The sequence below is a fragment of the Balaenoptera borealis genome, assembly GCF_965194805.1.
Source record: "Balaenoptera borealis genome assembly, chromosome: 1".
In the NCBI taxonomy this organism is placed as follows: domain Eukaryota; kingdom Metazoa; phylum Chordata; class Mammalia; order Artiodactyla; family Balaenopteridae; genus Balaenoptera; species Balaenoptera borealis.
The window spans coordinates 25,916,150-25,943,401 of record NC_138860.1 but is presented as its reverse complement, the minus strand read 5'-3'; the positions used below and the strand labels follow the sequence as shown (position 1 = coordinate 25,943,401).

Here is a 27,252-nt window from a genome sequence, read left to right as displayed (position 1 = left end):
CTGAGTATAAAAATAATGCAACTTACAACTGAATAAATAATAACCCAATTAAAAATTGGGCAAAGGATCTAAATAGACATTTCTCCGAAGAGACAAATGGCCAATAAATACATGCCCCCACCCCCGTCTGCCCCCAACATATGCTGCACTGAGCCTGGTGGTATATATTTAGTAGGCTCTCCATAAATGTTAATAAAGGGTGTTACCTTTGCCTTCTGGGAGCCATGGAAACTTGGCCTTCAAAATACAGGCACAGGCCAGAGTGCAAACATTTGGAAGTCTTGTTCTAACCTGGAACAAGTAAAGTAACAGTTTTATGTTAAAAACTTTAAAATATTGATTTTCGGTTCTTGTTTTTTTTTTTGACGGCTTGTGGGATTTTAGTTCCCCAACCAGGGATCGAACCCAGGCCTTTGGCAATGAGAGCGTGGAGTCCTAACCCCTGGACTGCCAGGGAATTCCCTTGATTTTGGTTCTTACCTTTTTAGAAACTGTCCTGCCCTCTGTTTTTGATGGGTCATTGCCAAGTTATAGCTTTTTTTGAAGATTGCTAAGGTGGACATCTTCCTTTTAGTAAAGAAAAGAGCATGTACTAAAATGATTCAGGTGCAGATGTTTTTGTGGTTAAAACATCTTCAAAATTGACAATTCTTATGAAATAAAGATTTAAGCAGTACCAACAAATCCTGTTGTACTATTATTATGACTTTGCTGTTCATCCCTCTGCCTTTATAGCCTCTTCCCTCTCCTACTTTTACCTCCTTATTCAAATTCTCTTTCTAGACCTTCTGACCATTCTCTGGGTCTGTTTTTTGTTTGTTTGTTTTGGTTTTTTTTTTAATAAATTTATTTTATTTATTTATTTATTTTTGGCTGTGTTGGGTCTGCGCGTGGGCTTTCTCTAGTTGCGGCGAGTGGGGACTACTCTTTGTTGCTGTGCGTGGGCTTCTCATTGCGGTGGCTTCTCATTGCGGTGGCTTCTCTTGTTGCAGACAGAGCATGGGCTCTAGGCGAGTGGGCTTCAGTAGTTGTGGCATGTGGGCTCAGTAGTTTTGGCTCTCAGGCTCTAGAGTGCAGGCTCAGTAGTTGTGGCACACAGGCTTAGTTGCTCCACGGCATGTGACATCTTCCCGGACCAGAGCTCGAACCCATGTCCGCTGCATTGGCGGGCTGATTCTTAACCACTGCACCACCAGTGAAGTCCCTGGGTCTGTTTTTGAACTAACTTAGGGCCCAGGTTACTGTGAAACTCAATAGTCTGGGTGATACCCTGTAATCTATCTGCTATTTTATACCCATCATTCAAATTTTTAAAGTATATCTCCACTTTCACTTGGACCTCTGAGGTTACTCTACTATTGTTTTAGTCTTTTACTTTGAAAATTTCAGGAGAGTCGTATTAGTAAAATAATATATTTTCTTAATTTCAGTAAGAATGGTCATAATTCTTACTGGAACCAGTTTTATTCCATTTATTTCATAGATTTCATTTTGTCTTTTAAATGGGCATGGAAATATCTTTTATGTTTTTCTATAGTAGAGAAATCCAGTCTAGAATATGAGAAGGTGAAGCTTTCAGGTAAAATTGTAGTTGAAAAAAAAAAAGGAAAGTCTAGGTTAAAATAAATCTGACCTTGGTCTAGTTCCATTTGTCTCATCTCTATTTTTGAAAGTAACATAAAACAGTTCTGTATGTTCTTGGCATATTTAAATCTTATCCTTTAATTTGCATAGCTTGAGCAGTAAGGATTTATAATTACAGATTTAAAATTTTCTGGATCAGAAAGTAGAGTGTGCCCATTTAATTTAATCTTTGCTTTTTGTACTAATTCATGCTTTTTTCGAATTTGCTGACTTGCCGTTATATTTAATCTTTCAATGACAAAAGTACTCTCTGTTTTGGCGTTTCCCCTCTATTTCTGTTTCCTAGCAGATAATATTTGTGGGGTTTTTGTTGTTAAATATATTTTAAACATTATCTTAAGTGATGTAATCATTTTTTCTAAGTCTATTTCCTTAGGTAAGAGGTAGTGAAAAAGAGACGTTAGTGTTTTAGTTCAATTGAACAAGCATTATTTAGCGCCAATTATGTGCCTAGGACCGTGCTGTGGTAAGGGCTGCAAAAGAAGTAACACATACATTCTCTTGCTTCAAGCACTTGAATTCTACTTGGGAAATAATATACATGTATGGAATAGCTTGTGAAAAAGCCTAAAGCAATAAATAAGCAAACTTGGAACAGCATCCACTAGATACTTTAAAAAATACAGTGCTTATTTCATTAAAAAAAAAAAGTCTTTGTGAATGTTTTAGCATAGATTCTGTGTAAGCTATTGTCCCCATCTATGATTGGACTTTTCTAAGGTCAAATAATAAATTTGTATTAAATGTATTGTAAATTGTATTATTACAGTTTCCTTTCCTCCTCCTCCTCCTTATTTGTCCAAACTCTTCATCTTCAACACCTAGCTCAAACTGTACCTTGTGTATGGCCATCAGAGGCAGCATGGACTCTGGAGCCAGTCAACCTAGATTTGAGTCCCAGTTTCGACAGCTGTTTGACGTGATGAGTGCCTAACCTGTCAGTGCCTCAGTTTGCTTACCCATAAAATGGAGGTGCTAATAATATCAAAGCTGCCTAAGAGGATTGTTGTGAGGCTAAATGAGTCAATATGTACAGGGCACAGAGTAAGCACCATATAAATATTTGCTTTTATTCTCATACTTTGTTTTTAATGGTTATTCCTAACAACGAGTGTAATCATTCTATGAAGACGTCTATTTGAACCTAAAGATTTTTTGGAATTTTATATATATATATATTTTTTATGAATTTATTTTTATTTATTTATTTTTTGGCTGCATTGGGTCTTCATTGCTGCGCGCGGGCTTTCTCTAGTAGTGGCGAGTGGGGGCTCCTCTTCATTGTGGTGCATGGGCTCTAGGCGTGCAGGCTTCAGTAGTTGCAGCACACAGGCTCAGTAGTTGTGGCATGTGGGCTCAGTAGTTGCGACGCGTGGGCTCTAGGGCGTGCAGGCTTCAGTAGTTGTGGCTCGCGGGCTCTAGAGTGCAGGCCCAGTAGTTGTGGCACACGGGCTTAGTTGCTCCGCGGCATGTGGGATCTTCCCGGACTAGGGATCGAACCCATGTCTCCTGCATTGGCAGGAGGATTCTTAACCACTGCCCTACCAGAGAAGTCCCAGGAATTTTATATATTCTTAAATTCTGCTCTGTAACATCTGTTTTAACATACAAATAGTTAAATAGTTCCCACCTCAATTTTTGGAGTGAATTGATGTTACCAGAAAATGTTCATTTATCATCCTGTGACTTTGCAGATCCCTGGTCAGCTTTTGCTCTTTCCTTTTTTTCTCTTTACTTTTTCTGTTAAATATTTATTCATTGTACCTGGCTGTCTAGGTTATACATGTGTGCTCTCCACTAGCTTATAAATTCTTCTCAAGGAGGCATTCTGTCTTGATAATGATGACAAATGACAAATGTAACAATTATTGAACACTTACTGTCATGCATTTTGCTATCACTAGAAAATTCATGATTTCATGATTAGTCAATAAAACAAACATTTTAATATTGTGATTCAAGTATAAAACATGGCTGGAAGTGCCATCCAACATTATTTCTACTCAGTAGTTTGGGTGATATCCTATCCACCCACTATTTTATACCCATTGTTTCTACTCTTAAAAATCTACCAAATACTTAATTGTTCTCAGGGTTTCCAATAACAGACTTATATGCCGAAGGAGAATGTTCATTCAGCAGACAGTCCTTGAGTGACTACTTTACATCTAGCACTAGCCTAGGCACTAGGAAGAAGTTTTTAAACGTGGCAGTGTATGGTAATTAACAGTGCATACTCAGGCTCACATAGATCTAGGTCAAATCTCAGTTCTGCTTCTTACTTGCTGCATAAGCTTTGAGCAAGTTGCTTATCTTGCTTTCTGTTTCCTCATCTGTAAGATGGGAAAAAAAGAAGGGTTTCCATGAGAACGAAATGAAATAAGATATGTAAAGTGTTAGCATAGTACCTGGCATTCATTAAATGTTCGAAAAATAATCACATATAATCAACAGCTGTTTTAGGAGAACGGGATGGGGGCAGTTGTCCAGTGGGCTTGAATTTTAACCGCCACATTAGGACAGAAAAGGAGGCCTTAAGACTGAACCAAGGAACCTGAACAGGGCATTGGTATTGAGAGCTGCACATACAGCCAGGACCCTGAAGATCTCAGTTCTCCAGTGATGGATTTGGGGGGGAGGGGGTGTCTGCCTAGGAGCAAAGAGATAAGCAGTTTTTCTGTCTCTGCCTTGACATTCTGTTGAAGAGAGTGACTTCTCTGTTTATATTTGTGTTTGTAACCATGAGTCTGTTAACCCTGAGGTTTGGGGTTCATATTAATGCTTTCCTCAGTTGAGAATTAATATAAAAACTGGCCCTGGTTGGTAACATAACCAGGGATACCTGGCAAAAGCAAAAGCACTCTGGTCGAAGTGATCCTTAAATCAGCCTGTGCAAGATCCCCACAGATAAAGCCCTTCACTGCAGAGGAGCTCATTATCCAAAATTACAAAATAATCCACTGTGATCAGGAGTCGACAGAAACAAACAATAGATTTAGACTCCTAAGAATGAGCATTTTCTTTATCCTTATAATATAATTATATACTTATAATATTTATCTTTAATAAAATAAATATTAAAGTGGGATAAAAATGGAAAAGGAAAAAGATACTATCAAAAAATTAAAGCTATTTTAAATAGTACTGTATGACTTCTAAACATAAAAATCACAGAAACTGAGCAGACAAATTAAGCAACAAATTGTATACAGTTGAAGAAAGAAGTAGTTATCGGATGTTATCTGTGAAGTTTGATTTGGAACTCAAGCCCTCAATCTCAATACAAAAATATAAAGGGAAGTTATTAAAGAGAAATTAAGTGATGTAGGTCAGATAGTAAGGAAATCTAAAGTACATCTAATAGGAGTCACAGAAGGAAAGAGGAACATGAATGGGGGAAAGACAGTATGTAAAGGTAAACTGATTGTTTACCAGAATTGATGAAACCTGAGTACTTAGATTTGGAAATCACACAGAGTCCTAAGCAGAACAAATTAAATTTCTACTTAGAATACATGGCAAGAAATATTTCTGATTAGGCAGTTGATTTTTTTTAACTGGAGCATAGGATTTCATGACTGTCTTGACTGATGTCCAGGGACTATTTACAAGAGTGTTCTTAATTTGACTTATGGATGGCCTTAGAAGTTTCCCATAAATTAGATCTCATTTCATTCTTACAAGGAAGAAAATAAGTCTCATAGAGTTGAACTAATTTGACTAAATTACACAGGTGGTAAGTATAGGAGCCCATTTTTGAACTGAGGAGGGAATGACTCCAAGATCAGAGCTTCCCTTTGTCCTGTCCCTGGCCTTCATTCATGTTTTGAAATGGAATGTCTCATACTTAGGAATGATGGGGAATTAGATTCTTTTTTTTTAAATTTATTTATTTTAAAATTTTTGGCTGTGTTGGGTCTTCGTTGCTGTGCGCAGGCTTTCTCTAGTTGCGGTGCACGGGCTTGTAGCCAAGCAACAAGTGGCTTCTCTTGTTGCGGAGCATGAGCTCTAGGCGCACAGACTTCAGTAGTTGTGGCATGCAGGCTCAGTAGTTGTGGCTTGCGGGCTCTAGAGCGCAGGCTCAGTAGTTGTGGCACACGGGCTTAGTTGCTCCACGCATGTGGGATCTTCCCAGACCAGGGCTCAAACCCATGTCCCCTGCATTGGCAGGTGGATTCTTAACCTCTGTGCCACCAGGGAAGTCCTGGGAATTATATTCTTGAAAATAGTTATAAACTAGTGAATTTCTAAATTTTTTTATTATGATGTAACATTATTAGTTGCCTGTTTTATTGATGTTTTCCTTATATTTTAAAGAAATAACCTGCCATCTTTTGAGGCCTGTTTGTAGATTTCATTCTTGATGTGTAAATATGAAGGCTTTGTAGCATTTATAAGCATATTCAGTCAGAAAAGAAATGAATGCATAAAAATACTGAAATTTTCTTTCTTTTGAGTAAACTAAAAATAACACCTAAACATGTTACCATAATCATCTGGACATTATTTTGCCATTTACCAGCATAATTTTTTACTTACCTTAGTTTAAAGGCCAGAGAAAAAGGTAAGAACAGTTGTAAAGTTTTTCTCTGATTTCAAAGGCTAATTCATTGGAGCCCAAAGTACAATTTCTAGACATATTTATTATCTTTCTAAATGGATTCTATTAACTTTTTATAATACTTTGCATACAGTAGAGCTTCAAATACTTGATTGACTCCATGACAAAAGGAGCTTTTTTGATTAGTCACTTTATAAGTATTCCTAATTGAAGTGTTATTTTCTAAAGATTGAACATATTTTATATGGATTTAATTTTGAGAACATTGGTGTCTTTCTGTAGGTTTCTTTATAGCATAAAACAATTAGTTCATAAAACATCCACTTACATTCTGATGCTTTCTTGAGTAATCTGCCCTCAGGTGGTATTTCTGTCCAGTTTTTTCTTTGTAACTGTATGCTTTTCTTTATCAACCAATCCCATTCAGGGATACAATAACAGCTACATAGCTATAGCCAAATAAATCTAATTTTAAAGAATTTTAATCTTCCTACAACACCTTTGCAAATAAATTCCTCTCAGAAAATTCTGTTTCCAGAAAAAGATTTCAGAAAAAATATTAACACAGTGTAACAACTCTCACTATGTAAACTCTTCCTTGCATTATTTTCATATTAAAAAATCTTCACTGGGTCTGGTAGAAATCTGGCAAAGAAAATTAAGCTTTACACAAGTGTTGTGGAGTTTGGTGGAGAATGTATCATTAGAAAAAAAGGCACAAAGAGAGATGCATAAAATGTATAAGGAAAATTGACAGTATGATGGGGGATATTTTCTGTCTTCTGATTCTGTAGTTTGATGCTGCCTTTCTCACTGTCAAGAAGTTTGCAGCTGTAATAGAATACATTTAAACAACCAAGTAATTTTCAAAGACTCAGAATATATTTTCTGAAAGATTGTGATAGGTGCACATACAATATGCAGGTACTGACAACATTTATCCATTGTGGTTGTTATCGTTTCCACGGATCAGATTGGTTGAGGAAGAAAAGCATACATTTGTGTTCTACCACTCTGTATATAAATATGTATATGTATGTGTGTATGTGTGTGTTACATATATATGTAACACACACATACACACATACACATACACAAATACTGACTTTTGCTGAACCATTTCAGAGTACCTTGCGTACATATCTTTTACTTCTAAATGTATCAGGTGAATATGCTAAGAACAGGACATTCTCTCACATAACCACAGTGCAGTTATCAAAATCAAGGAATTTAATGTTGATATAATAGTGTTACCTATTCTGTAGTCCATATTCAAATTTTGACAGTTGTCCTGAGAATACCATTTATAGTTATCTTTTTTATCCCAGTACAAGGTCCAACACAAGATCATACATTGCATTTAGTTGTCATGTTTTCTTAGCCTTCTTTAATTTGGAACATTCCTCAGTCTTTCTTCTTTATTGATGTGATATTTTTGAGGATAGGGCAGTTATTTTGAAGAATGTCCCCCAATGATTAGATTTAGGTTATGGTTCTTTGGCATTAAACACCAAAGAAAGTGTAATCATGTCCTTCTTGTTGAATCACATCAGGAGGCACATGTCAGTTTGTCCCATTTTTGATGATCTTAACTTTAATCGCTTGCTTAAGGTGGAGCCTCTCAGATTAAACTTGACCCCATTAGTTTTGACATCCCTTAACGATTCTTGCTTGAATTCGTTAATTCTATGATGGTTGCAAAGTGGTGATTTTTTTCCATAATGATTATGCTTTCTATGTTTATTAGTTGGTATTCTACTGAAGAAAGAGTTTTGTCTTCTCACCTATTTATTTATTAATTTATGAGAGAATGAACTGATGGCTTCTTTATAAAGTTTTTTTTTTTTAATTTGTATTTTTATTTTTTTCTGTGTTGGGTCTTCATTGCTGTGTGTGGGCTTTTCTCTGGTTGCGGCGAGCAGGGGCTACCCTTCGTTGCAGTGTGTGGGCTTCTCATTGCGTTGGCTTCTCTTGTTGTGGAGCATGGGCTCTAGGCACTCAGGCTTCAGTAGTTGTGGCACACAGGCTCAGTAGCTGTGGCACACAGGCTTAGTTGCTCCATGGCATGTGGGATCTTCCCGGACCAGGGCTCGAGCCCATGTCTCCTGCATTGGCAGGCGAATTCTTAACCACTGCGCCACCAGGGAAGCCCGAACTGATGGATTCTTATTTAATCAGCAGGTTATGATCTATTATCTTGATGCTTAAATTGTTCTCTATTTTGCCATTGGGAGCCCCATCAGGCTATTTCCTTTTTTGTCTTTTTGACATTTCCCCATCTTTATGGCTTTCACTTTCTGGCACCACAAAGTATTCCAGATTCATCTTGTGCTTTTCTTTCCTCCCATTCTTGGAATCAGCCATTTCTCAAAGGATCAGTGGTTCCTTTCAATGAAGGATGGTCTTTCAAAAACGAGGTCTCAGTTGAAATTATTGAAGGCCACACATAAAGATAGCTTTTGAATAATTACTGTTACTGACATATACTTAATTTTTTTAGTATCTTAATAGTTGATGATCTTTCGAAGCAAATTGAAACTTATAAAATATAAAATCTATCCACTGAACTTGTCAAGTGAGTAATGTGCACAGATGGTATAGGGACATAGTTGAAAATTATTTCTAACTTTTGCTCTGTCCTTAGATATAAATCGAGGCTATCCTTAAATACAAATCAGAGCCAAAAAAGGCAAGGTAATTCTGTGACTTACCAGTAGTAATAATTAAGGAATTTCTTTACCACTTTGCTTAATTTATAAGGTAAAGAATTTTTAATTTAACCAGAACATACCACCCTCTTAAACATTATCTCTGCACAATTTCTCCTATTTGAAAGATGTAGGGTACGGATTTAAAACAGTTTTAAAACCTGGGTTTGAATCGTGACTTAGTTTCTTGCTAGCTGTGACCTTGATCAAGTTACTTAAACTTATTTGCCTCTCTTTCTGCATCTGAAAAATGGGAATATTTTTATGCTCTTCACAGAGGAGTTCTGAGCATTAAATGAGCTAATATAAGGTACAGTGCTTAGCATATAAAAGGCAGTGTTAAATGGCAAGCAACTAAAGGTACTAAGTGTGAGATTTTTGTAGCATACTCTTTTCTTTCCTTTTTGTTGAATGCTGTTTTCATATCAAAATATCTTTCTACTTCATAGTCCATAATACATATATAAATTTATACCCCTTAGAGGTTAGTTGTAGATCTCAACTAACCTGTCAGTTATAAATACTATTTCATACAAGACTGGGGATTTGGGTCTTAGGTGTAAATTACAGTTTAATCTCTTATGTGTTTTTCTCTAACCTTTTGGAAGTTAGAAAATTCTAAACTTACCAACTAATAGAATAATAAAGATAATGATGAGAAAAAACATAATAGTGAAATAGGATAGAGAAAAGGATAATAGAAATAATCAAGAATCACGATGATTTTGTCTTGTTAGAAACTTATTTTTAAACAAGAGGCAGCATGAGTAACATGAATAGATCCAGTTTAGATTTTGTTGGGACGGATCATGGAACAAATTATAAATACTATTTTTGTATTTTGGTAGAACTGTAAAATACCTGTCAGGATAAAGAGGAGAGAAAAAAGGATATAAAGTGCGAAAGGGCCTTCAGGCAGAAATACTGGGAGGACTAAATTAAAAACAGCAATGCAAGAAAACGGACTTTACTAGGATTTTCCAGAGAAAGCCCTTGTAAAAATAGCATTTCACCTTTTACCAGTTCCTTCAGTTTTCAAGAACTGTTTTTCTGTTGCAGTCCCAAGAGGATATTGTATTTTACAGTTTTACATTTCTCAGAAGCTTTCACAAGATGATATTAATAAATTTGGCCTTTGGTTCTGTTAGATTATAAACTGTTCTTTAATAAACATTTGAAGAAACATTACTTTTACTTAGTTATTACCTGATTCCCTTTAAAACTTTACATTATTTTCCTTCACTTGTGTGAACCAGATAATTTAGGGAGAAAGGAGAAATATTTTGCAGGCAAAAAGTTATGAGATATCTGTTAATATCATAGGCAAAACTATATTTACCTATGATTAACAGTATTACTCCAAAGAGGAACACACCAAGACACATTGTAACCAAAATGACAAAAATTAGAGATAAAGAGAGAATACTAAAAGCAACAAGGGAAGAGCAACAAGTAACATACAAGGGAACTCGCATAAGGCTATCACTTGAGTTTTCAGTAGAAACTGCAGGCCAGTAGGGAGTGGGATGATATATTTAAAGTGATGAAAGGGAAAAAGCTACAACCAAGAATATTCTACCCAGCAAGGCTCTCATTCTGATTGGATGGAGAAATCAAAAGCTTTACAGACAAGCAAAAGCTAAAAGCATTCATCACCACCAAACCAGCTTTATAAGAAATGTTAAAGGAACTTCTCTAGGCAAAAAAGAAAAGGCCACAACTAGAAACAAGAGAGTTGTGGAATGAAAAAGGTCACCAGTAAAGGCAAACATACAGTAAAGGTAGGAAATCATCCATGCACAAAGCTAGTAGGGAGGTTAAAAGACAAAAGTAGTAAAATCATCTGTATCCATAATAAGCAGTTACGGGGTACACAAAACAATTAGATGTAAAATACGATATCAAAAACATTAATCGTGAATGGAGGAGAGTACAAATGCAGGGTATTCAAAATGCATTTGAAATTAAGAGATCAGCAACTTAAAACAATCACGTATGTATATAGACTGCTATACAAAAACTTTATGGTAACTGCAAATGAAAAATCTATAATAGATACACATACAGAAAAGAAAAAGGAATCCAAACATAACACTGCAGGTAATCATTACATCACAAGAGAAGAGAACAAAAGAAGAAAGGGGAAAAAAATAACCCATGAAAACAAATCCAAACAATTAACAGAATGGCAATAAGAACATACATATTGATAATTAATCTTAAATGTAAACAGACTAAATGCTTGAAACAAAAGACACAGACTGGCCAAATAGATACAAAAACAAGGCCCATATATATGCTGCCTACAAGAGACTCATTTAGATCTAGAGACACATACAGACTGAAAGTGAGGGGATGGAAAAAGATATTCCACACGAATGGAAGTCAAAAGAAAGCCAGAGTAGCAATACCTAATATCAGACAATATAGACTTAAAAATAAAGACTGTTACAAGAGACAAGGAAGGATACTATATAATGATCAAGGGATCACTCCAAGAAGATATAACAATTGTAGATATATATGCACCCAATGTAGGAGCACCTCAATATATAAGTCAAATAATAACAGACATAAAAGGAGAAATCAACAGTACCACAATAATAACAGGGGACTTTAACACCCCCACTTACATGAATGGACAGATCATCCAGACAGAAAATCAATAAGGAAACACAGGCCTTAAATAACACATTAAAACAAATGGACTTGATTGATATTTCTAGAGCATTACACCCAAAAGAACAGAATAAACATTCCTTTCAGAAATGCATGAAACATTCTCCAGGATAGATCACATGCTGGGCCACAGAACAAGCCTTGGTAAATTTAAGAAAACTGAAATCATATCAAGCCTCTTTTCCAACTACAACACTATGAGACTAGAAATCAACTACAAGAAAAAAACTGCAAAAAACACAAATGCATGGAGGCTAAACAATATGCTACTAAACAACCAATGGATCACTGAAGAAATCCAAGAGGAAATAAAGAAATACCTGGAGACAAATGAAAATGAAAACATGATGATCCAAAACCTATTGGACACAGCCAAAGCACTTCTAAGAGGGAAGTTTATAGTGATACAAGCTTACCTCAGGAAACAAGAAAAATCTCAAATAACCTAACCATCACCTAAAGGAACTAGACAAGAACAAAACCCAAGGTTAAACGTAGAAGGAAAGAAGTCATAAAGATCAGAACAGAAATAAATGAAAGAGTAAAAACACAATAGAAAAGATCAATGAAACTAAAAGCTGGTTCTTTGAAAGATAAACAATACAACATCCCAATACTGAACCAGGAAGAAGTAGAAAATATGAACAGACCGATTACCAGTACTGAAATTGACTCAGTAATTTTAAAACACTCAGCAAACAAAAGTCCAGGTGAACTCCTTCACAGGTGAACTCTACCAAACATTTAGAGAAGAGTTAATGCCTATCCTTCTGAAACTTCCAAAAATTTGCAGAGGAACACTTCTGAACTCATGAATATCACCTGTATCACCCTGATATCAAAACCAGACAAAGATATCACACACAAAAAAGAAAATCACAGGCCAATATCACTGATGAGCATAGATGCAAAATTCCTCAACAAAATACTAGCAAACTGAATCCAACAGTACATTAAAAGGATCATACACCATGATCAAGTGGGATTTATCCCAGGGATGCAAGGATATTTCAGTATCCACAAATCAATCAATGTGATACATCACATTAACAAATTAAAGAATAAAAGCCATTTGTTCATCTCAGTAGATACAAAAAAAAACTTTTGATGAAATTCAACATCCATTTATAATAAAAACTCTCCAGAAAGTGGGTGTAGAGGGAACATACCTCAACATAATAAAGAGCATGTATGACAAACCCACAGCTAACATCATACTCAATGATAAAAAGCTGAAAGCTTTCCCTCTAAGACCAGGAACAAGACAATGATGCCCACTCTTTCCACTTTTATTCAATATAGTTTTGGAAGTCTGAGCCACAGCAATCATAGAAGAAAAAGAAATAAAAAGAAGCCAAATTGGAAAGGAAGAAGTAAAACTATCATTGTCTGCAGATGACATGATACAATACATAGAAAATCTTAAATACGCTACCAGAAAAATACTAGAGCTCATCAATGAATTTGGTAAAGTTGCAGGATACAAAGTTAATATACAAAAGTTGGTTGCATTTCTGTACACTAACAAATATCAGAAAGAGAAAGTTAAAAAAAAATCTGGTTTAAAATCACATCCACCCCCCACAAAATACCAAGGAATAAGTTTAACCAAGGAGGTGAAACCTATATGCTGAAAACTATAAAACATTGATGAAGGAAATTGAAGATGATTCAAAGAAAGAGAAAGATAGCACATCCCCATGGATTGGAAGAATTAATACTATTAAAATAGCCATACTACCCAAAGCAGTCTACAGACGTAACGTGATCCCTATCAGAATACCCATGATATTTTTCACAGAACTAGAACAAATAATACTAAAATTTATATGGCATCACAAAAGGCCCCCAGAGTTGCCAAAGCAATCCTTAGGGGAAAGAATAAAGCTGGGGGCATAACCCTACCAGACTTCAGACAAAGCTATAGTAAAGTGTGGTACTGGCACAAACACAGACATATAGATCAGTGCAACAGAACAGAGAGCCCAGAAATAAACACACACACCTATGGTCAATTTACGACAAAGGAAGCGAGAATAGACAATGGAGAAAAGGTGGTCTCTTCAGCAAGTGATGTTGGGAAAGCTGAACGGCTACACGTATACCAATGAAATTAAAACACTCCCTCACAGCATATGCAAAAATAATCTCAAAATGGTTGAAAGACCTAAATATAAAACGTGACACCATAAAACTCCTAGAAGAACACATAGGCAAAACATTCTCGGACGTAAATCATAGCAGTATTTTCTTGACCAGTCTCCTAAGGCAAAAGAAATAAAAGCAAAAGCAAACAAATGTGACCTAATCAAACTTAAAAGTTTTTGCACAGTAAAGGACACCATCAACAAAATGAAAAGATAACTTACAGACTGGGAGAAAATATTTGTAAACAAGTGACCAAAAAGGGGTTAATATCCAAAATAAACAAACACCTCATACAACTCAATGTCAAAAAAAAATCCAGTCAAAAAATGGGCAGAAAACTTAAATAAACATTTCTCTAAAGAAGACATACAGATGGCCAACAGGTACATGAAAAGATGCTCAACATCACTAATTATTAGAGAAATGCAAATTGAAACTACAACAAAATATCACCTCACACCAGTCAGAGTGGCCATCACCAAAAAGTCTACAAATAATAAATGCTGGAATGGATGTGGAGAAAATATACTGTTGGTGGGAATGTAAATTGGTGCAGCCACTATGGAGAATAGTATGGAGGTTCCTTACAAAACTAAAAATAGCATTACCATATATGATCCAGCAATCCCACTCCTGGACATACATACGGAAAAGACGAAAACTAATTCAAAAAGATATATGCACCCCATTGTTCATAGTAGCACTATTTATAATAGCCAAGACGTGGAAGCAATCTAAATGTCCATCGACAGATGAATGGATAAAGTAGAGGTGGTGTATATATATATATATACACACACACACAAACACACACACACACACACACACACATATACATACACACAATGGAAGTTTACTCAGCCATAACAAAGAATGAAATTAGGCCATTTGCAGCAACATGGATGGACCTAGAGATTATTATACTAAGTGAAGTAAATCAGACAGAATGACAAAGATCATATGATATCTCTTATATTTGGAATCTAAAAATGATACAAATGAACTTATTTACAAAAGTCTCACAGACATTCCAAATTTATGGTTACCAAAGGGGAAATGGGGGGAGGGATAAGTTAGAAATTTGGGATTAACAGATATGCATTACTGTATCTGAAACAGATAAACAACAAGGACCTACTGTATAGCACAGAGGAAACTATATTCAATATTTTGTAATAAGCTATAATGGAAAAGAATCTTGAAAAGAATGTATATATATATATATATAAATATATATATATATACATACTAGATCACTTTGCTGTACACTTGAAACATTGTAAATCAACTATAGTTCAGTTAAAAAAAAGTATTTTTCAGTGACTGTTGTTTTTCGTAATATTAATGGTATCCAATATAGTTTAATGCCTTTTGAATTTATAGACTTCTTTTGGTTAAAGTTTAAAAGATAATTGTAAACTTTTGTATCAGTCAGATATGCAGTTGTTAATCTTATAAGTACTCCATTACTGACAACTTGAAGAAAGAGGGACCTATATCTGGAGGTGATGGATAGGCAGCTAGAGAAGCTATGACAGGGAAGAAGGTGCCTGGTAAATAGAACAATCCCTCCTCCTGTGTTCTCTCTTTCAATACACTGCTGTCTCCCATATCTCTGGAATCAAAGTCTGAGAGGTATCCTGGATTCCTTACTGTCTCTTACCTTCCACATCTAGTCAGTCCAAACTGTTAACCTGTCTTGTTTATATTTGCACCACTATCATTCTAAGTGTGGATCTCACTGCTTATCTCTTTCCTCATCTCTAACCCAGTTTCTCCTCTGATCCATCATGTGTCTCACCATCAGATTAGTCTGTACATAGCACAATTCTGATACCTTCTTATTCAGAATCCTTTTCTGACTTGTTAACCCCATCCATACAAAGTCTCAATCAGTAGTGCTCAAATTATGGTCCTTGGTCTGGTGACAGTCCACCAGATAGTTACCTGTCTGCATGAAATCCTTACAGGAATTGAGAGTGTTCAGACACTTCCCTGATATTTCAACAGAGTAAATTTCATCTGAATATAATAATTTTTAAAATTGGGTTTGTGTTTTATGTCTTTCCCCTCTCCTTTTTTCTAGTAAATGATTCATGGCCTACTTGGAGGAGAAAAGTTGGTCTTTCACAGCCAGTAGTATGAGAAACACTGGTTTAAATTCCTTTGTCATCACAATGTAGCCCCGCCTTAATTTATCAGTCTCACCATTCACTACTTTCCTAGAGTACTCCTATTCCAAAGTACAGTGTTTAGTGTTCTTAAAACACACCCTGTGTTTGCTCACCTTTTAATTTTGCTCATGCTTGTTTCTTCTCTTGAAGTTGTCTCTCCATGTACTTAGGATAGGGTGCAAGTCGAGTGGAGGGACCGCACAACCTGGGAGCTGGATTACAGGTTATTCATATGTCCTGTCCTCTCCCTGCTATATCACCCTTCTAGGCTGATGGTGTGGACCAGAGTTGAGGATGAGCAAGGCAGCTCAACAAACTGAAGGTGCCTGGAGCCAACATTCGCCCTAGTGGAGAAATGCAGGGACAAGTACACCTGACCAGTGCTGTTGTCCGCCAGTTAGTGTACCTGACAGCTGTGCATTCCATCTGTGTTTCTTGGGCAAAAAGCATGTAGGTCTTGGAATGGGTGTCACCATGGATGGCTGATTTACAGTCCACCAACAATGCACAAGGGGTCCCTTTTCTCCACATCCTCACCAGCATTTGTTATCTCTTTTCTTTCTTTTTGAATTTTGAATTTTATTTTATTTACATTTTTATAAGCAAGTTCTTATTAGTTATCTGTTTTATACATATCAGTGTAGACATGTCAATCCCAATCTCCCAGTTCATCCCCCCACCCCACCCCACCACTTTCCCCCCTTGGTGTCTATACCTTTTTTCTCTACATCTGTGTCTCTATTTCTGTCCCGCAAACTGGTTCATCTGTACCATTTTTCTAGGTTCCACATATATGCGTTAATATACAATATTTGTTTTTTTCTTTCTGACTTACTTCACTCTGTATGACAGTCTCTAGATCCATCCATATCTCTGCAAATGACCCAATTTTGTTCCTTTTTATGGCTGAGTAATATTCCATTGTGTATATGTACCACATCTTCTTTATCCATTCATCTGTCGATGGGCATTTAGGTTGTGTCCATACCCTGGCTATTGTAAATAGTGCTACAATGAACATTGGGGTGCATGTGTCTTTTTGAATTATGGTTTTCTTTGGGTATATGCCCAGTAGTGGGATCTCTGGGTATATGCCCAGTAGTGGGATTGCTGGGTCATATGGTAATTCTATTTTTAGTTTTTTAAGGAACCTCCATACTGTTCTCCATAGTGGCTGTATCAGTTTACATTCCCACCAACGGTGCAAGAGGGTTCCCTTTTCTCCACACCCTCTCCAGCATTTGTTGTTTGTAGATTTTCTGATGATGCCCATTCTAACTGGTGTGAGGTGATACCTCACTGTAGTTTTATTTTTTTTTAATTTATTTTATTTATTTTTGGCTGCGTTGGATCTTCGTTGCTGCGCATGGGCTTTCTCTGATTGTGGTGAGCAGGGGCTACTCTTCGTTGTGATGCGCAGGCTTCTCATTGCAGTGGCTTCTCGTTGCAGAGCATGGGCTCTAGGGCGCGCAGGCTTCAGTAGTTGTGGCACACGGACTCAATAGTTGTGGCTCGCGGGCTCTAGAGCGCAGGCTCAGTAGTTGTGGCGCACAGGCTTAGTTGCTCTGTGGTATGTGGTATCTTCCCGGACCAGGGCTCGAACCCATGTCTCCTGCATTGTCAGGTGGATTCTTGCTCGAACCCATGTCTCCTGCATTGGCAGGCGGATTCTTAACCACTGCGCCACCAGGGAAGCCCCTTTGTCATCACAATGTAGCCCCGCCTTAATTTATCAGTCTCCCTTAGTTGCTCTGTGGTATGTGGTATGTGGTATGTGGGAAGCCCCTCAAATGTTTTGATTTGCATTTCTATAATAATTAGTGATGTTGAGCAGCTTTTCATATGCCTCTTGGCCATCAGTATGTCTTCTTTGGAGAAATGTCTATTTATGTGTTCTGCCCATTTTTTGATTGGGTTGTTTGTTTTTTTAATATTGAGCTGAATGAGCTGTTTATATACTTTGGAGATTAATCCTTTGTCCACTGACTGACTGGCAAATATTTTCTCCCATTCTGAGGGTTGTCTTTTCGTCTTGTTTGTAGTTTCCTTTGCTTTGCAAAAGCTTTTAAGTTTCATTAGGTCCCATTTATTTATTTTTGTTTTTATTTTCATTACTCTAGGAAGTGGATCAAAAAAGGTCTTGCTGTGATTTATGTCAAAGAGTGTTCTTCCTATGTTTTCTTCTAAGAGTTTTTTAGTGTCCAGTCTTACATTTAGGTCTCTAATCCATTTTGAGTTTATTTTTGTGTATGGTGTTAGGGAGTGTTCTAATATCATTCTTTTACATGTAGCTGTCCAGTTTTCCCAGCACCACTTATTGAAGAGACTGTCTTTTCTCCATTGTATATCCTTGCCTCCTTTGTCATAGATTAGTTGACCATAGGTGCGTGGGTTTATCTCTGAGTTTTCTATCCTGTTCCATCGATCTATATTTGTTTTTGTGCCAGTACCATATTGTCTTGATTACTGTAGATTTGTAGTATAGTCTGAAGTCAGGGAGTCTCATTCCTCCAGCTCCATTTTTTTCCCTCAAGACTGCTTTGGCTATTCGGGGTCTTTTGTGTCTCCATACAAACTTTAAGATTTTTTGTTCTAGTTCTGTAAAAAATAGCACTGGTAATTTGATAGGGATTGTATTGAATCTGTAGATTGCTTTGAGTAGTATAGTCATTTTCACAATAATGATTCTTCCAATCCAAGAACATGGTATATCTCTCCATCTGTTTGTGTCATCTTTGATTTCTTTCATCAGTGTCTTATAGTTTTCTGAGTACAGGTCTTTTACCTCCTTAGGTAGGTTTATTCCTAGCTATTTTATTCTTTTTGTTGCAGTGGTGAATGGGATTGTTTTCTTAATTTCTCTTTCTGTGTTATCTCTTTTCTTTTTTATGATGGACATTCTAGCAAACGTGTGGTGATATCTCATTGTGGTTTTGATTTGCATTTCCTTAATGACACTGGGCACTGGGCATATTTTAATGTACCTGTTGGCCTTTTGTAAATGTTCATTGGAGAAGTACCTATTCAGGTCTTTTGCCCATTTTTTAATTGGATTATTTGGATTTTGCTATTGAGTTGTATGAGTTCTTTATATATTTTGGATATTAACCTCTTAGAGTAAACACTTAAGGACAGGTTGTGTCTTGTCTGTCTCCCTCTTCCCCCACTGTATCTAATATGTATAGCTTCTTCATAGTAGACCAGATTGATTACATTAACCTGAGGCTAGCTCAGTTAAAGTACTTTACTTCTGAGGTCAAAGTTCAGTCTTCTTGTAGTGATTTATTGGCGTTGTTTTGTGTCCTGATACTAAACCTTTAATGCTGACCAAATGTGCGCTTTTGATCAGGGGTCCCCAACCCCTGGGCTGTGGACCGGTGTTGGCCCGTGGCCTGTTAGTCCACACAGCAGGAGGTGAGCAGTGGGCGAGGCAGTGAAGCTTCATCTGCTGCTCCCCATCGCTCGCATTACCGCCTGAACCATCACTCGCATTACTGCCTGAACCATTGCTCGCATTACCACCTGAACCGTACCCCCCAACACCCTGTCTGTGGAAAAATTGTCTTCCACGAAACTGGTCCCTGGTGCCAAAAAGGGTGGGGACCGCTGCTTTTGATTACAAAGAGCACTGGGTGAAAAACAATGAATTAGCACATGAATTGTATAAACAGTTCAAAACTAATATTCTCTTGTATGTGGGACAGGAGCTTCATATTTCCATTCAAAGGGCAACCTTATATCATTGTTTTTCAAGATAAGGAAAGGCAGAAGAAAATATGTGTTTGCCAGTAGCTGTACTTTTTTTTTTTTAAAGGAATTCCTTTATTTTTATTTCTTATTTATTTATTTATTTATTTTTGGCTGTGTTGGGTCTTCGTTTCTGTGCAAGGGCTTTCTCTAGTTGCAGCAAGCGGGGGCCACTCTTCATCGCGGTGCGCGGGCCTCTCACTATCATGGCCTCTCTTGTTGCGGAGCACAAGCTCCAGACGCGCAGGCTCAGTAGTTGTGGCTCATGGGCCTAGTTGCTCCGCGGCATGTGGGATCTTCCCAGACCAGGGCTCGAACCCGTGTCCTCTGCATTGGCAGGCAGATTCTCAACCACTGCGCCACCAGGGAAGCCCCTGTACTTTTTAAGTAGATTACAAGTGATTGCAGCTCACAAAATAATACCCTAGAAAGTAGATATTTGTTTTAGACTTAATGCAGTAAAAGACAAATAATCGAGAATTTGGGAACTAATAACTAGAATCATCACATGTTAATGTTTGGAGGAATTTTATATCCCAGGAAATGAGATGATATCAGAACTCAAGTTTTCTGATTCACTAAATCAGTATGTTGATTTTCTTATACAGGCACAAGAATTTAGTCTTGTATCTACGTTCGAAAAATCTCAAATTGCTAAGAGGAAATAAGATGAAATTCGAAACTGACTTTAACCAAAAAAGTGGTGTTTCAAAGATAAGGTGTGGGACTTCCTTGGTGGTGCAGTGGTTAACAATCCACTTGCCAATGGAGGGGACACGGGTTCAATCCTTGGTCTGAGAAGATCCCACATGCTGTGGAGCAACTGAGCTTGTGTGCCACAACTACTGAGGCTGTGCTCTAGAGCTCATGAGCCACAAGTACTGAGCCCACGTGCCGCAACTACTGAAGCCCGTGCACCTATAGCCCATGCTCTGCAACAAGAGAAGCCACCGCACTGCAATGAAGACTAGTCCCCGCTCGCTGCAACTAGAGAAAGCCCACATAGCAACGAAGACCCAACACAGCCCCCCCCAAAAACCCAAAGATGTGGTGTTCCTAAACTATGCGGAACATAAAAGCTTAGTGAATAGCATTTGCAGCAGGTTAAAATGAGGTGCTATTACTTAAAAAAAATTTTTGGTGTACATTTAAGTACAATTACAGTATAGATCAGGATTTTAAGAATTCATTTTCTTTAAGTGAAATAAACCTGAGGCAAGTATTTTACCAACTGCATTCAGTTGTCTGCATACAGAGGTAGGAAGAAGAATGGTGAGCTGTGCAGAGGAATACAAATGAAGATAGGTGTTGAGATGGACTGAAGAAATCTCTCTCCTTCTAGTACCCTGAGAAAATTCCAGCATTTCTTTTGATACTTTGAACTCATGTAGAAGTTTAGGTAAAAGAGTCTCCTTTTAGCTGCTTTTTTGTGGTTTGTTTGCACCATGAGATTGATTTGAAGGCAGTGTATATAACCAAGTAGAATGGAGACTACGAATTTGTAGTGAACTAATTTCAGTGTGCCCTCAGCAGCAGCCCTACAAACTTCCACTGGCTATTTTAAACCTTCTGTATGTTTCCCAGGTCCCTGCTCCCAATACCCCTTCCCCCCATTCAGCAGATATCCTACTCAATGTTTCCCTGAGAAAGATATATTACTAAATGGAAATGCCTCTAACTTAACTCCAATGTAAACACTATCCCTCACCCCACTTCTGTCACAATCCTCTGTCTCAATGGAAAATGTGCCCCTTCTCCTGTGTAAGGATAGTCCCTCTGCCTGTGTCCTGGATGCCTTCCCACTCCTCAGTCTTTGCACCATTATTTGTTCAGCGCTCTCTCTCCTGTTATCCTTAACTTCTCTCTCTCAGCTGGGCCTTTCGTTTCATGTTATTAAAGATCCACACAAGTGATTTTTCTGATATGTAAACCAGATGATGTAACTACTCTGATTAAAAATCTTTCAGAGGATCCCTTCTGATACAGTATGATTAATGATTTGGAGCTATGGTTTTATTATAGCTGTTATCTAACTTTTTTGTTTGTTTTTGTTTTTTGTTTGTTTTTTGGTCTGCCTCTCCCTCCAAAGTACAGCACAGCATTAATTCATTTGTTAGAAGTTAAAAGCAGTAAAATTTATTTTCAGAAATTTTGAATGCAATTTCATGATATCCATTTCTGTCATTGAATTCAGTGTCAGTTCTGTTTCTTGTCTTAGTAGCTGCAAAATAAACCATGGGACTCAGAGATAGCAGTTATTTATTAAACACTGAAGAGATTTGAGGTAAACAAACAAACAAGACAGATGGACCTTTTAGCAATGTTATCAGGTCTTAAGTTACCCAGGACTGTTGATATTGGCACAAATATAGGTTGGTGTGCATATGTAAAAGACAGTATATGATTATTATCTTAACACTTACACTAATTTAGTTATGACTTAGTTGTTTGGGGATATAAATTTTCATCCAGTCTAGTATTTATTCTGAAACTACCAAAGAGAGGAAATATAAATCAGTGTTATATAATATGTAGATATTATAGGTAAAGATTTGTTCATCATAGTAAATTATGCTTAGATAGGCCTAGTGATTAGATTTAAAAAACAAAATAGATTTTAGGAAAGTTACTCTTTGCTTTCCCACTTAGCAGCTCAGTTAAATGAAATTTTCTTGAATTGGTTAAAAAGTTATTAGACACCTTTTGTGAAGTTTAGCTTTTATTTATTTTTTTAAATTTAAATTTTCTATTTTTTGAGGTATAATTGATATACAACATTATATTAGTTTCAAGTGTACAACACAATTGTTCAATATTTGTATATAATGTGAAATGATCATCACATAAGTCTAGTTAACATCTGTCACCATACATAGTTATAGAATTTTTTTCTTATGATGAAACTTTTAAGATTTACTGTTTTAGCAACTTTCAGATATACAATGCAGTATTAGCTATCGTTGCCACACTGCATTACTTCCCCATGACTTATTTTATAACCGGAAGTTTGTGTCTTTTGACTTCCTTCACCCATTTTGCCTACTCGTCACCCTCCATCTCTGGCAACCACCAATCGCTTCACTGTATCTATGAGCTTGTTTTTGTTTGTTTGTTTTTAATATTTCACATACATATGAGATCATATGGTATTTGTCTTTGTCTCTCTGGCTTATTTCACTTAACATAATGCTCTCAAGTTTCATCCATGTTATCACAAATGGCAGAATTTCATTCTTTTTAAAAATGGTTGAATAATATTTCATTGTGTGTGCCTGTGTGTGTACACACATTTTCTTTATCTGTTCATCTGTTGATGAGCACTTGGGTTGTTTCTAAGTCTTGACTAATGTAAATAATGCTGCAGTGAACATGGGGTTGTGGTTATCTTCTGACGGTCGTGATTTTGTTTTCTTTGGATAAATACCTGGAAGTGGGATTGCTGGATCACATGGTAACTCTATTTTTTATTTTTTGAGCAACCTCCTTACTGTTTTCCATAGTGACTGTACCAATTCACATTCCCATCAACAGTGCACAAGGGTTCACTTATCTCCATATCCTCACCAACACGTTATTTCTTATCTTTTTGCTAATAGCCATTCTGACAGGTGTGAGGTGGTATCCCGTCATTTTGATTTGTATTTCTCTGATGATTAGTGATATTGAGCATCTTTTCACGTTCCTGTTGGCCATCTGTATGTCTTTAGAAAAAATGTCTATCCAGATCCTTTGCTCATTTTTAAATTGGATTATTTTGCTATTAAGTTGTGTGAATTCTTTATGTATTTTGGAAATTAACCTCTCATCAGAGATATATGATTTGCAGATTTTTTTCTCTCATTCAGTAGGTTGCCTTTTCATTTTGTTGATGATTTCCTTTGCTGTGTAGAAGCTTTTAAGTTTGATGTAGTCCCAGTTGTCCAAAAAATCATTACCACGACTGATGTCAGGGAGCTTATTGCCTATGTTTTCTTGTAGGAATTTTATGGTTTCAGGTCTTACATTCAAGACTTAATCCATTTTGAGTTAATTTTTGTGTATGATGTAAGATAGTGGTCTAGTTTTTTTCTTTTGCATGTGCCTGTACAGTTTTCCCAAAACCATTAATTGAAGAGACTGTCCTTTCCCCATTGTGTATTCTTGGCTAGTTTGTCATAAATAAATGTGTGCATGGGTTTATTTCTGGGTTCTCTATTTTATTCTATAGATTTCTGTGTCTGTGTTTATGCTAATGCCATACTACTTTAATTACTGTAGCTTTCTAATATAGTTTGAAATCAGGGAGCATGGGGCCTCCAGCTTTGTTGTTCTTTCTCAAGATTGCTTTGGCTATTTGGAGTCTTTTGTGGTTCCATACAAATTTTAGAATTGTTTTTTCTATTTCTGTGAAAAATGACATTGGAATTTTGATAAGGATTGCATTGAATCTGTAGACAGCCTTGAGTAGTATGGCCATTTTAACACTATTAACACTGTTTAACACTATTCTTCCAGTCCATGAGCACAGAATGTCTTTGTGTCCTCCTCAATTTCTGTCTTCTGTGTCTTACAATTTTCAGTGTATAGGTCTTTCACCTCCTTGGTAAAATTTATTTCTAGGTATTTTATTCTTTTTGATGCCATTGTAAATGGGATTTTCTTTATTTCTCTTTCTGATAGTTCATGATTAGTGTATAGAAACAGATTTTTGCCTTTTAATTTTGTATCCTGCAACTGTAGTCATTTATTAGTTCTAGCAATTTTTGTGGTGGAGTCTTAAGGATTTTCTATATATGGTATCATGTAATCTGCAAAGAGTGTCAGTTTTATTTCTTCCTTTCCAAGTTGGATGCCTTTTATTTCTTTTTCTTGCTCTGGATAGGAATTCCAATACTATGCTCAATGAAAGTGGGGAGAGTGGGCATCCTTGTTTTGTTCCTAGTCTTCGAAGGAAAGCTTTCAGCTTTTCATTGAGTATGATGTTAGCTGTGGCCTTGTCATATACAGTCTTTATTATGTTGAGGTATGTTCCCTTCATACCCACTTTGTGGAGAGTTTTTATCATAAAACGATGTTGAATTTTGTCAAATGCATCTTCTGCACCCATTGAGATGGTCATATGATTTTTAGTCTTCATTTTGTTAATGTGATGTATCACGTTATTGATTTGTGGATGTTGAACCATCCTTGCATTCCTGGGATAAATCCCACTTGATTATGCATGGTGTGAGATCCTCTTAACATATAGTGGAGTCCAGTTTGCTAATATTTAGTTGAGTATTTTTCATCTATGTTCGTCAGGGATATTGGCCTGTGATTTACTTTTCTTGTGTTATCCTTGTCTGGTTTTGGTATCAGGGTAATGCTGGCCTCGTAAAATGAGTTTGGAAGTGTTCCCTCCCCTTGTATTTTTTGGAAGAATTTGAGAAGGATTGGTAATGATTCTCTGAGTGTTAGGCAGAATTCACTAGTAAAGCTGTCTGCTTTTGGACTTCTGTTTGTTGGGAGGTTTTAAGTTACTGATTCAGTAAATCTCCTTATTAGTAATTGATTTTCAGTTTTTCGTGATTTGGTCTTGGAAGGGTGTATGTTTCTAGGAATCTATCCATTTCTTCTAGGTTGTCCAGTTTGTTGGTTTACAGCTGTTTGTAGTAGTCTCTTATGAGCCTTTGTATTTTCGTGGTGTCAGTCATAATGTTTCCTGTTTCATTTCTGATTTTATTTGAGTCCTCGTTTTTTGTTGGTGAGGCAAGCTAAAGGTTTCTCAGTTTAGTTTATCTTTTCAAAGAACCAGCTCTTGGTTTCATTGATCTTTTCTATTATTTTTCTAGTCTCTATTTCATTTATTTCTGCTCTGATCTTTGTTATTTCCTTTCTTCTACTAATTTTGGGCTTCATTTGTCCTTTCTTTCCCTTCAGATGTAAAGTTAGGTTGGTTGTTTGATATGTTTCTAGTTTCTTGAGGTGGCATTTATCATTATGGACTTCCCTCTTAGAACTTTTGCTGTGTCTTATAAGTTTTGATATGTTGTATTTCCATTTTTGTTTGTCTCAAGGTATTTTTGAATTTCACTCTTGATTTCTTTGTGGGTCCATTGGTTTTTCGGTAGCATGTTGTTTCCTCTCCACATATTTGTGAATTTTCTTCTTGTAAGTGATTTCTAGTCTCATATCACTGTAGCTGGAAAAGATGTTTGATATGATTTCAGTCTTTTTTAATTTGTTAAGACTTTTTGTGGCCTACCATATGATCTGCCCTGGAGAATGTTCCATGTGTACTCAAGAAGAATGTGAGTCTGTTGCTTTTGTTTTTGTTTGTTTGGTTTTTTTAATTAATTAATTAATTAATTTTTGGCTGTGTTGGGTCTTCGTTGCTGTGCGTGGGCTTTATCTAGTTGCAGTGAGCAGGGACTACTCTTTGTTGCACTGCACAGGCTTCTCATTGCAGTGGCTTCTCTTGTTGTGGAGCATGGGCTCTAGGTGCGTTGGCTCAGTAGTTGTGGCGCACGGGCTTAGTTGCTCCACTGCATGCGGGATCTTCCCAGACCAGGGTTCGAACCCGTGTCCCCTGCATTGGCAGGCGAATTCTTAACCCCTGAGCCACCAGGGAAGCCCTGTCTGTTGCTTTTGGATGAAATGTTCTGTATATATCTGTTAAGTCTATCTGACCTAACATATTATTTAAAGATGATGTTTTTGGATGATCTATCCACTGATGTAATTGGGTTATTAAATTTCTTTACTGTTACTATTGTATTGCTATATATTTCTCCTTTTAGGTCTGTTAGTATTTGCTTTAAATGTTTAGGTGCTCCTATGCTGGGTGCATAAACATTTACAAATTCTTTATATTCTTGTTGTATTACTCCTTTATCAATGTATAATGCCCTTCTTTTATTACAATCTTTGTTTTAAAGTCTATTTTGTCTGATATAAGTATAGCTATCTCAACTTTCTTTTGGTTTCCATTTGCAGGGAATATCTTTTCCTATCCTTTCATTTTCAGTTTGTTTAGGACCTATGTCTGAAGTGAGTCTCTTGTAGACAGCATATAGATGAGTTTTGCTTTTTTTTTATCCACTCAGCCATTCTCTGTCTTTTGATTGGAGAATTTATTCTATTCACATTTAAAGTAGTTATTGATAGGTATGTATTTACTGCCAGTTTGTTCATTGTTTTTTGACCGTTTTGTAGTTCCTCTGATTTTTTTTCTTCTTCTCTTGCTTTCTCCCTTTGTGGTTTGATGGCTTTCTTTAGTGGATATGCTTAGATTCCTTTCTCATTATCTTTTGTGTATCCATTATAGGTTTTTGCTTGGTGGTTATCATGTGGCTTCCATATAACAACTTCTACTTATGATAGTCTATTTTAAGTTGACAACAACTTAAGTTTGAACACATTCTAAAACTCTCCGTTTGTACTCCCCTCCATGTTTTTTATGTTTTTCATGTCACATTTTTCAACCTTTTTTCTTGTTATTAGACACCATTTTACATGAGTTCAAAAGTTATACTCATTTCTTCATTCTAAAATCTTTTAGAAATTAATAAATTTACCCTTGAGTTCCAGTTCTAGAGTAATTTCAGTTATTGTATTTTTTAGATCTAGAATA

General features: G+C 36.5%; 1 protein-coding gene across 3 annotated transcripts in view; it reads left to right on the top strand.

Annotated features, from left to right (window-relative positions):
• CNST (consortin, connexin sorting protein) overlaps positions 1–27,252 on the top strand; it is a 133,711-nt gene that overhangs the window by 12,256 nt on the left and 94,203 nt on the right. The window lies entirely within an intron of this gene.